Genomic DNA, 10,117 nt, shown 5'->3' on the forward strand with positions numbered 1-10,117 from the left:
ACATTCATAATGGCTCTATTTTCATGTCTTAATCATTTTATAAAGGCCTCACCTTTTAATATCATCATCTTGAGGAAGTAGAATTTTAATATAGGGATTTCAAAAGAATACAAACATTCTGACCATAGGATCTAATGTTCTCATCCTTCAAGATAGGAGTCTGGAGCCACTTCCTCTTCAAGGTTTCTTGCTATGCTTCCCCAACTCCTCCTTCTCAAGGAAGCATCTGGTTCTTCCTTTAATCCCAGCCCTTCCTGAGTTGTACAGCAATTGCTTTTACAGAGTACAAAATCCTTAAAAGTTGGGTCCAAGTCTTTTTTTTTTTTTTGAGACGGAGTCTTGCTCTGTTGCCCAGGTTGGCGTACAGTGGCGAGATCTCAGCTCACTGCAAGCTCCGCCTCCCAGCTTCATGCCATTCTCCTGCCTCAGCCTTCTGAGTAGCTGGGACTACAGGAACACGCCACCATGCCCGCCTAAGTTTTTTGCATTTTCAGTAGGGACAGGGTTTCACAGTGTTAGCCAGGATGGTCTTGATCTCCTGACCTTGTGATCCGCCCACCTCGGCCTCCTAAAGTGCTGGGATTACAGGGGTGAGCCACCGTGCATGGCCAGTGGGGTCCAAGTCTTATGCATGTCTAAATCTGTAACATCTTGCAAGAACCCAATAAACTAGCAAATAAATGAGTGATAGTTAATGTAGAGTATGAAATTTGGGGAAAATTTAGTTTGATATTATGTAATTTAATTCATTATGGAAAACAAGCTAGTCTAATACACTAGATGTAAGCTGCTACCAATTTACAAACATTGCTTTCTAAAAGTTTATTTTATTAAGTCACTTGTGGAGAACTTGGAAAGTGTTTCTTGGAGAAATATTCTTATATGTGGTGAGTAGGTTCCCATCCAAACTATAAAAGTTAATGTAACTGAGAACATCACCAAATCATAAATCATAAGACTCGCATAGCAAGTCTAAAATCTGAACCTGGGGAGCAGGAGGCTCAGAATGCAGAGATGAAGTCAAAGGGTCTGTCTGCTGTCATTTGTGTAGGTTGGTCCTTGGAATTATTTTGGAAAAATGAATATTCAACAGTCTCCTATTGGTCTATAAATCAAAAAGTATCTAAGCCAGGACTTAATTAATTTAGAGGTTTATTTTACAAAGTTAAGGACCACGGCCTATGACACAGCCTCAGGAGGCCCTGAGAACATGTGCCTAACGTGGTCGGGGTGCAGCTTGGTTTTATATATTTTAGGGAGATAGAAGTTATAGGCAAAGATATAAATCAATACATGTCAGGTATATATTGGTTCAGCCCAAAGCAGGGTTGGGGGTGTTGCAGGGAGGTTTCCATAGGTGGATTCAAAGATTTTCTGACTGGCAATTGGTTGAACGAGTTAAGCTATGTGTGAAGAGTGGAAGTCAGCATAAAAAAATGCTTGAGCTAAGATAAGAGAGTTATGGAAGCCAAGGTTCTTATCATGTAGATGAAACCTCCAGGTAGCCTTCAGAGAGAACAGATTGTAAATGTCTTACATTTCTTTTTTCTGACCTTAAATGGTGCGACACTCTCCAGAAAAGACCTAGTAGGGGAAAGGAGAGCCATTTCAAAATATGTCAAAAATACGTTTTGACAAAATATGTCAAAAATACATTTTGGAGTAAAATACTTTGATTTCCCTCAGGGACTGCTATCTATCATGTGACGCTATACTAGAGTCAGGTTGGAATTTTGTATCTTATTGCTACAAAGTGTCTGTTTTGTCAGTCTATGATCTTTATTTTGTGTTAATGCTGGTCAGTTGTGCCTAAACTCCAAAGGGAGGAGGGTATGTAACAAGGCAAGAGTGTCTATCCAACTGCCCTTCCTGTCTTGGCCTCAACTAGTTTTTCGGGTCTCTTTGGGATCCCCTTGGCCATGAGCGGGTCTGTTCAGTTGGTTGGGGGCCTTAGAATTTTATTTTTGGTTTACATAGCTTAGGACACTATTTTGCCTCACTCCAGATCTGTCCTATTTCTTAAAATACTGCACTTTAAAATATATCCCCTTTAACCCGAGTCATAACACAGATTTTCTCACTGAACAAGATCTCAAGTATGCAGAAGACAAGCGGATCACAACGAATCCCACAAAAGTAAATGACTTATTCATGAGATGCTTGCTGTAAGTGACGATTGAGGTTAATCCTCTAAACTGCTCTTGATTTCCACAAATTTTGCCTGGCTTTGAGCATCCACAAATCCTCTCAATGCTCTGTTATTTCATTCGGACTTTCCTGGAAATAGAATGTGAGGGCTACCTTTAGCCTGGCAGGAGTGACCCTCTGTGTCATTCCTGGATCATTTATTTATAAGCCACGGATGGGCAAGTCTGGTACTGTCTGTGCTCAGGAAGGCTGACTAATGCTCCCACCCCAAGACAGTGCAGGAATGCAGATCCCTGAGCCTTCAGAAGGCAGCTCCTGCCACGCCTGTGATAGCCTAGGGGACCGGGGAGCCACCCTGGGGTTTGGAGGCTTGAGCTAATGACACACAGCCGCCTGGCTGCCGTTACCGGCTGCTCTGCCAAGGTTGTACAGCTGGTTGCCTGTGTGTTGGAAGATGTCGATGCCCCCTGCTGTACCCTGGGTTGCCAAGGGGAGCAGCAGTTCCAGTGGGTTTTAAAAAGAGCACAATTTATCTTTTCTCTGAGGCAGCCTTGTTTCTTTGCTTGTGGCAGGTCCCTGTCAGCTCAGGTTGTGGTTATGCAAGTTTTGTATACTGAGCCATCTGTCTTCCAGAGGGGCAAGGCTGATTTGTATGGAAGGCTGTATAGACAGTGGTTAGTGCTGACATAACTTGGATTTTGCTTCAAACTTGAACTTCCAGAATATTCTGTACTGTGTTTTCTTCTTTGCATGGGCAAGCAGTCTGTGTATCTTTTTTTCTTCATTTTTGCCTGGAGTGTTTGTTTACCATAGAGCTGTGTAATACCATACACATTTCTTTAACTCTCTTAATCTCCTCAAATGAAGATTGTTTTTGCCTTCTATTCAGCTTCTCTCTCTACAGCTGCCAGAAGTTCTTCAAGTTTATGCTTTTATTAAATATTTAAGCACATATTTTCAGGGATGAAACATATTCTCAGCTCAGAGCTGTGTTAGCAGATGTATCTCTTCTGCCGGTGGGGAGCCGGGTTTCTGGCAGGCTCATGAAGTGACCTCACGTAATCAGTGGGAAATAGAGAGATGCAAAGAGTTATGTTATTTGAAGCTTCAAACTGGCCCTTATTCTTAGAAGGCACTTGCAAGTCAGCAGCAGTGTAGGGATATGCAATTCCAGGGTCGGCACCACAGAATTAAAGTAAAATGAATAATACATCGTGATTTAAAGTGAAATGTGTACCTCCTGAAAGAAAATGGTGACATTTAAATTCTTGCAACCAAGGCAAAAATATTTTATTCAGTGAACAGGCTCTTGCAAGTAAAGTTTGCAAATGAGAACTTCTTTAACATTCGTGTGGAATGGTCTAACCCCCATTAATTGTTTATGGAGCACCTGCCATGTGCTCAAGCTGGTTGTAGAGAGGAGCTGGTTTCAGAAATAGCATCAAGAATGGCCTCTGTGACTTTGCCAGAATATTGAGGAATGAATCCAAGCCTGTTAGATAATGTTTCTTCTGAATCCTGCCCTTTCCCTGACCACAACTGCAGGGCAAGTGGTGCTATCTTTTAAAAGGAAAAGTACAGCACAGAAGATGTATTAGGCAGGGTTTCCAGAGAAACAGAACCAATCTAGTTGTATACAGTTAACCCTTGAATAATATGGGTTTGAAATTTATGGGTCTGTAGATTTTTAAAAATAAATATATTGGATTTGTTTTTGAGATTTGTGAAAGATTGAAAAAACTCACAAACTATGTAGCCCAGTATTATTTTAAAAATTAAGAAAAAGTTAGGCATTCATGAATTCTATTCTATTTATGTGTTAATTGACTGTTTATGTTATTAGAAAGGCTTCCAGTCAACAGTAGGCTATTAGTAGTTAAGTTTTTGGGAAGTCAGAAGTTATATGCAGATTTTCAAATGTGCAAGGGATTGATACCCCTAATCCCTGGGTGGTTCAAGGATCAACTGTATCTGTATCTCTACAATTGACCCTGGGGGAAAAAGTATTTATTATACACTGAGCCATTTCATAATCAAGGATTGACTCACACAATTATGGAGACTAAGAAGGTTTACCGTTTCTCCTGGTCTGGGCATGATAAGGGCCTTTAGCCAATGGTTGGTGATCAATCCTCCAGTTACAGAACCAAACCTGATCTCATGTTCCAGAAAAGAGTAAGCAGACCCCTGCTTTCATTCTTGTACCTGAATTTCTGTGGAATTAGATTCCCACTTTCTCCTTCCAGTCTCTCAAGAGACTATGTTTTACCTCTTAGGTTTACTTACATAAATAGGTACCTAGAATGTGCCACCAAACCCTCTCCAAGTTGCCTCTCAGCCTACCTGTCTGCTACCTCTCACCTACCATAACACTTCTTAGTACTTGTCTGCCTCCCTAGATTTAATTCTTTTCATTTCCCACTGCTGGGCTTTCACCTCCGGGCCCCTCACCTACAACACACACACACTCCTAGTTTTGTAAGAAATGTAATCAATCTTCTATTTTAAATGATTAAAGTCCCCATGAAAATTACAAATATTGCTTTGAATTCAAGTATCTACTATTTCACTGTTTTGCTTATTTCTTTTATTTCAAAGTAGTATGTTGCCTCTTCCTGGAATAACCTAGAACATCCTCCTTCTAGATCAGAACTGTTGCTCTAAAGTTATGGTTTCTCTTCGTGGACCACCCTCCCTGCTCTAAGCTTCTTGCTCTTGTATGTGACCACCCTTCTCCAAAATTCTGACAGTTTTATGCACCCTGTGCCTTTTTGATGATGTAAGGCTTGCAAATCTTCAGGTTTGTTATGAGGTGAATAATCACTTAGCATCTTTTTAAAAAGACCAGAATTAGTTTTATGCACAACATATGTTAAAATACATTTACTTTCACACATAGATACACATTAAAAACTAATTTTCCTCACAGTCCCTGATTACAGTCTACTTGAGGAGAGACGACTAACACACATATATTATTAAATCTGGAATAAAATAAGGGTGCAATGTTAGGTGCTAACTCACATGGCGCTGTCAATAAGCAACCAAGAAGTACAGGGAAGTATTAGAAAACATAAAAGCAGGAGGAAGAAGGAGTGCAGGGAAGTATGAGAAGTGAAGGAGATTGGCTGCTCATTGGAAGTTGGTCTGCCTAGGCATGAGGCATACAAGGCTATCTCAGTTCTTCACTGGACTGTGAAGGAATGATCCTTGCAGACTAGAAGGATTTAAACAGGAAAAGGAAAGAATGAAGAGTGTGTAGGGAGAGAAAACAATCAAACAGAGGCAAAATTAAAAAGCAGAGATATGTTTTTGTTTTAGGGGAGAGGGACATTGGGGGATTGGCTGACAAGCATATGGCAGGAAGTGATGGAAATAGGTTTAAACAAGTAGAGTGAGTCCCAGTTATGCAAGGCCTTAACCACCAGCCATGAGGCTTTGAACTTCAGAGGCTAAGGCACAGGCATTATGTGTTGAAAATGATCACTTGGACACAGGAAGGAGAACATCACACATTGAGGCCTATTGTGGGGAAGGTGGAGGGGGGAGGGTTAGCACTGAGAGATATACCTAATGTAAATGACGAGTTGATGGGTGCAGCACACCAACAGGACACATGTATACATATATAACAATGTACACAATGCGCACATGTACCCTAGAACTTAAAGTATAATTAGAAAAAAAAAAAAAAAACCGGGGCAGGGGGAAGGGATTGAAATATCTCCTCTCCTTCTCTTCACCTCCTCTGATGAAATCTGATTTTATTCTGTGGTATATAAGACCTGAATAGAGGCGACTGAAGTAATTGGGTACATGGTTAGTGGTGGAATCTGGATGTGAACTTCAGTCATGGTCTTGCTATTGTTCCATGAAGACAGGAGATATCTGTAAACCTATTTGGAAGCAACTTTAAAATTGTTGCATGTGGTTGGGTCTGACAGAATCACTTGAATGAAGAGAAAACGTAACTTTTTCCTGTGAATTTTCAGGGATATGCAATTATTTCCTTTCACGTGGTATAAAAGCTCTTCAGAGGAATAAAGCCTGCATAAGCCAAAAAAAAAAAAAGAAAGATTATGAAGAACGGAGACTGGAGAATCTGAACTCAGAAGCTGGGGACAATGGAGAGGTTATTCCAATTACAGATTTATGAGACAATGAGGTTCTTCTTCAGCAATTCTTTTTTCAATAAAAGACTTGAGAATATTTTTTCTCCTAGAATTCCTTTTGATTGATATGAAACTTGGAGTATAGATGCAATTGGAATAAGCCTTTTTATAAAAGAGGGTAATAAGGGGTTGGTTTGCATTAGGCACAAAGGAATCACATTTAACTTATCCTCTGACATTTTTCAAGTACTCTAGAGGCAGGGATGGTAAGGGTAATAACAGGTTAGAGTTACCATTTGGCTACATAGAACCACAAAGCAACGAATATTAAAACCATGCTTTCTCCCCTTGTTCCCTTCTCCTATATGTCCCCAGTAGTATGGACCATAAAGTGAGCTGATCTCACAAAGGAGCAGAAAGAAGTGATGTGAGGTTGCAGAATGACTTAAGAAAAGCCATAGTCGAGCTCAAGTGGCCAAGGCAAGATGGGTCAAAGTCAGAGTGGTGGTCATGGTCCTGGAGGTGGCATGAAGGATGACAAGGACAAGAAAAAGAAATATGAACCTCCTGTACCAACTAGAGTGGGGAAAAAGAAGAAGAAAACGAAGGGACCAGACACTGCCAGCAAACTGCCACTGGTGACACCTCACACTCAGTGACGGTTAAAATTACTGAAGTTAGAGAGAATTAAAGACTATCTTCTCATGGAGGAAGAATTCATTAGAAATCAGGAACAAATGAAACCATTAGAAGAAAAGCAAGAGGAGGAAAGATCAAAAGTGGATGATCTGAGGGGGACCCCGATGTCAGTAGGAACCTTGGAAGAGATCATTGATGACAATCATGCCATCGTGTCTACATCTGTGGGCTCAGAACACTACGTCAGCATTCTTTCATTTGTAGACAAGGATCTGCTGGAACCTGGCTGCTCGGTCCTGCTCAATCACAAGGTGCATGCCGTGATAGGGGTGCTGATGGATGACACGAATTCCCTGGTCACAGTGATGAAGGTGGAAAAGGCCCCCAGGAGACCTATGCGGATATTGGGGGGTTGGACAACCAAATTCAGGAAATTAAGGAATCTGTGGAGCTTCCTCTCATTCATCCTGAATATTATGAAGAGATGGGTATAAAGCCTCCTAAAGGGGTCATTTTCTATGGTCCACCTGGCACAGGTAAAACCTTGTTAGTCAAAGCGGTAGCAAACCAAACCTTAGCCACTTTCTTGAGCGTGGCTGGCTCTGAACCTATTCAGAAGTACCTAGGTGATGGGCCCAAACTCGTACGGGAATTGTTTCCAGTTGCTGAAGAACATGCACCATCCATCATGTTTATTGATGAAATTGATGCCATTGGGACAAAAAGATATGACTCCAATTCTGGTGGGGAGAGGGAAATTCAGCAAACAATGTTGGAACTGCTGAACCAGTTGGATGGATTTGATTCTAGGGGAGATGTGAAAGTTATCACGGCTGCAAACCGAATAGAAGCTTTGGATCCAGCACTTATCAGGCCAGGCCGCATTGACAGGAAGATTGAGTTCCTCCTGCCTGATGAAAAGACGAAGAAGCGTATCTTTCAGATTCACACAAGCAGGATGACGCTGGCTGATGATGTAACCCTGGACGACTTGATCATGGCTAAAGATGACCTCTCTGGTGCTGACATCAAGGCAATCTGTACAGAAGCTGGTCTGATGGCCTTAAGAGAACATAGAATGAAAGTAACAAATGAAGACTTCAAAAAATCTAAAGAAAATATTCTTTATAAGAAACAGGAAGGCACCCCTGAGGAGCTGTATCTCTAGTGAACCACAGCTGCCATCAGGAAAATGGTTGGGAAATTTCTCAATCCCTGAAAGGAATGAGGTTGGGGGAGTTGCCCAGAGGAATCCCTGCTCCCATTGATTTTTATTAGCAAAGCATCCTGTGTCTTTTGGAGTACGATGTGTAAGTGCCCATTGGGTGGTCTGTCTGTTGGTCACTGTGCAGCAGTCTGCTTCCCAATAAAGCGTGCTCTTTCACAAACAAACAAACAAAAAAATAGTCAAAAATATGATTCTTCACAATATTTAAGGAGATTTAAAACCTTAATATTCATTTTAAATTATTTTATTTTATCAATGTGTCACATGCATATTATTATCCTGGCAGCTAATATTTATTTTTAAAAGGTTCTGGAATGCTGTTCTTGAAGGTTTTCAGAATGGCGTTCTAGCGGATTGCCTCTTAAAAGTGAAACAGTGTTCTTATATTGTAGCCTTTATCAGCAATAATATGGTAGATATTTTGAAGAAGTTTTCATCAATAAGAAAGTAGGGACCAGTAATTGATTACATATATGAATAAAAGGTGGAAAGATGAAAGAGGCAACACCTCTTGGATAATGAGGACAATGAAGATTTCTATGAGAATAAGGCAAATTGGGGAGATAAATTGTATTGCGAAAAATGGATTTGGTCTTGATTACACCGAGTTAGGGCAATGTCAGTAAACCTAAGCAGAGGTGTTCAGGAGGCATGCTCAGTACCAAAGAGTGACCATTCTTGATTCTTGACCTGCTATACCTGTGTGTGGCAGGATCTCTGTACACGCTCGGTTGTTCTTATAGAGTAAGTTGTAAACACTACTTGAGTGATAAATGTCATGAGCTATTTAAACTGGTCACTAATACATGTATTTCTAAGTATTTATTTGTTTTTTTATAAATGAATATACCTATATTAAAATAACTGGCTGACTTACGAGCTCTACGTTGTATGTTTGTCAATATTAAAAATAAATAAAATAAATATTTTCAATGTTACCTCAGCAAGCCAGCAACAGTTTTCTACTATGTGATCTACAAATCTCAATTCAGTGGGAATGGAACTAGTATCAAATAGAAAATGTCATTCCTGGAATCCTTCCTGGAGCATGTCAGCAACACCAAGAAAAGAGCCAGTAGGCAAGGACAGGTTGCCAGAGTCCCCACTGAGGGTCCACAGTTGGAATGAACTGTCATTAATGAAGGGAACCAATGACCTGAGCCAGGCCATTACAAAGAATTGCAGAGCTTCTCAGAATTTTGTCAGAGGAAATGTAGAAGAAATCAAGGAGAAGTTTGAAAAACAGTAAGGGAATGAGTAGCAAAGAGGGTTAGGTTTAGCCTTCTCTTAGCCTCTATCTGGTGAAGAGGATACAATAGATTAAGTATCAATACTGAAGTACTAGGGTCTATGTATCTTTAAAATAAGAAATGCTGAATTTATAAATTTATGTTTGTCATTATGCCTAGGTGGGTTTGGGGCTTATATTTTGGAGGTGATTCCTGTCCATTCAAGAAATAATTTAAATACTTGAAATTTAGCCAAAATCTATTCTAAAAATAATCAAAAATTTGTTATGTATGTAAATATTTTAAATTATAGAAATCAAAACGTGTTTTAGTAGCTATGATGTAGAGTAAGGAACCCAGTGATTAAGAAACGAGTCTTTGAAGGAAGGAAAGCAAATCTCTAGCAGAATATAAGCCAACAGCCTTGTATCATAGAAACCAACCTTCTAATGTGTCTCTAAAACTAATTTGCTCAAAGTCGCATAACTATTAAGAGTGGAACCTAAACCCTGTTTCTGATTCTCAAACATCAATATTAATTTTTGGTCCCCTGCTTCCACTTTGCTTTCATCTGTAGAACAGATTGAAACAATCTGCCTCTGACCTACTCTGTCATTGTTTGATCATCTTTCAAAGCAGAACTTGAGGTGTTTGATATTCCCTGCCTATATCAGTTTGTCATTCCGAACAGTTTTGCTGGCTCAAATTTGTAACTTCAAATTCAGTGATGTGCACCTTCCTTAAATTTATAATTGATCTTT

The 10,117-nt window shown here is 40.1% G+C and overlaps 1 pseudogene; it reads left to right on the forward strand.

The window, feature by feature from the left end:
* Positions 1–6,745: 6,745 nt before the first annotated feature.
* On the forward strand, positions 6,746–8,067 carry LOC105526141 (annotated as a pseudogene).
* The last annotated feature ends 2,050 nt before the right edge of the window (positions 8,068–10,117 follow it).

This window comes from Colobus angolensis, unplaced genomic scaffold (genome assembly GCF_000951035.1).
Source record: "Colobus angolensis palliatus isolate OR3802 unplaced genomic scaffold, Cang.pa_1.0 Scaffold58, whole genome shotgun sequence".
Classification (NCBI taxonomy): domain Eukaryota; kingdom Metazoa; phylum Chordata; class Mammalia; order Primates; family Cercopithecidae; genus Colobus; species Colobus angolensis.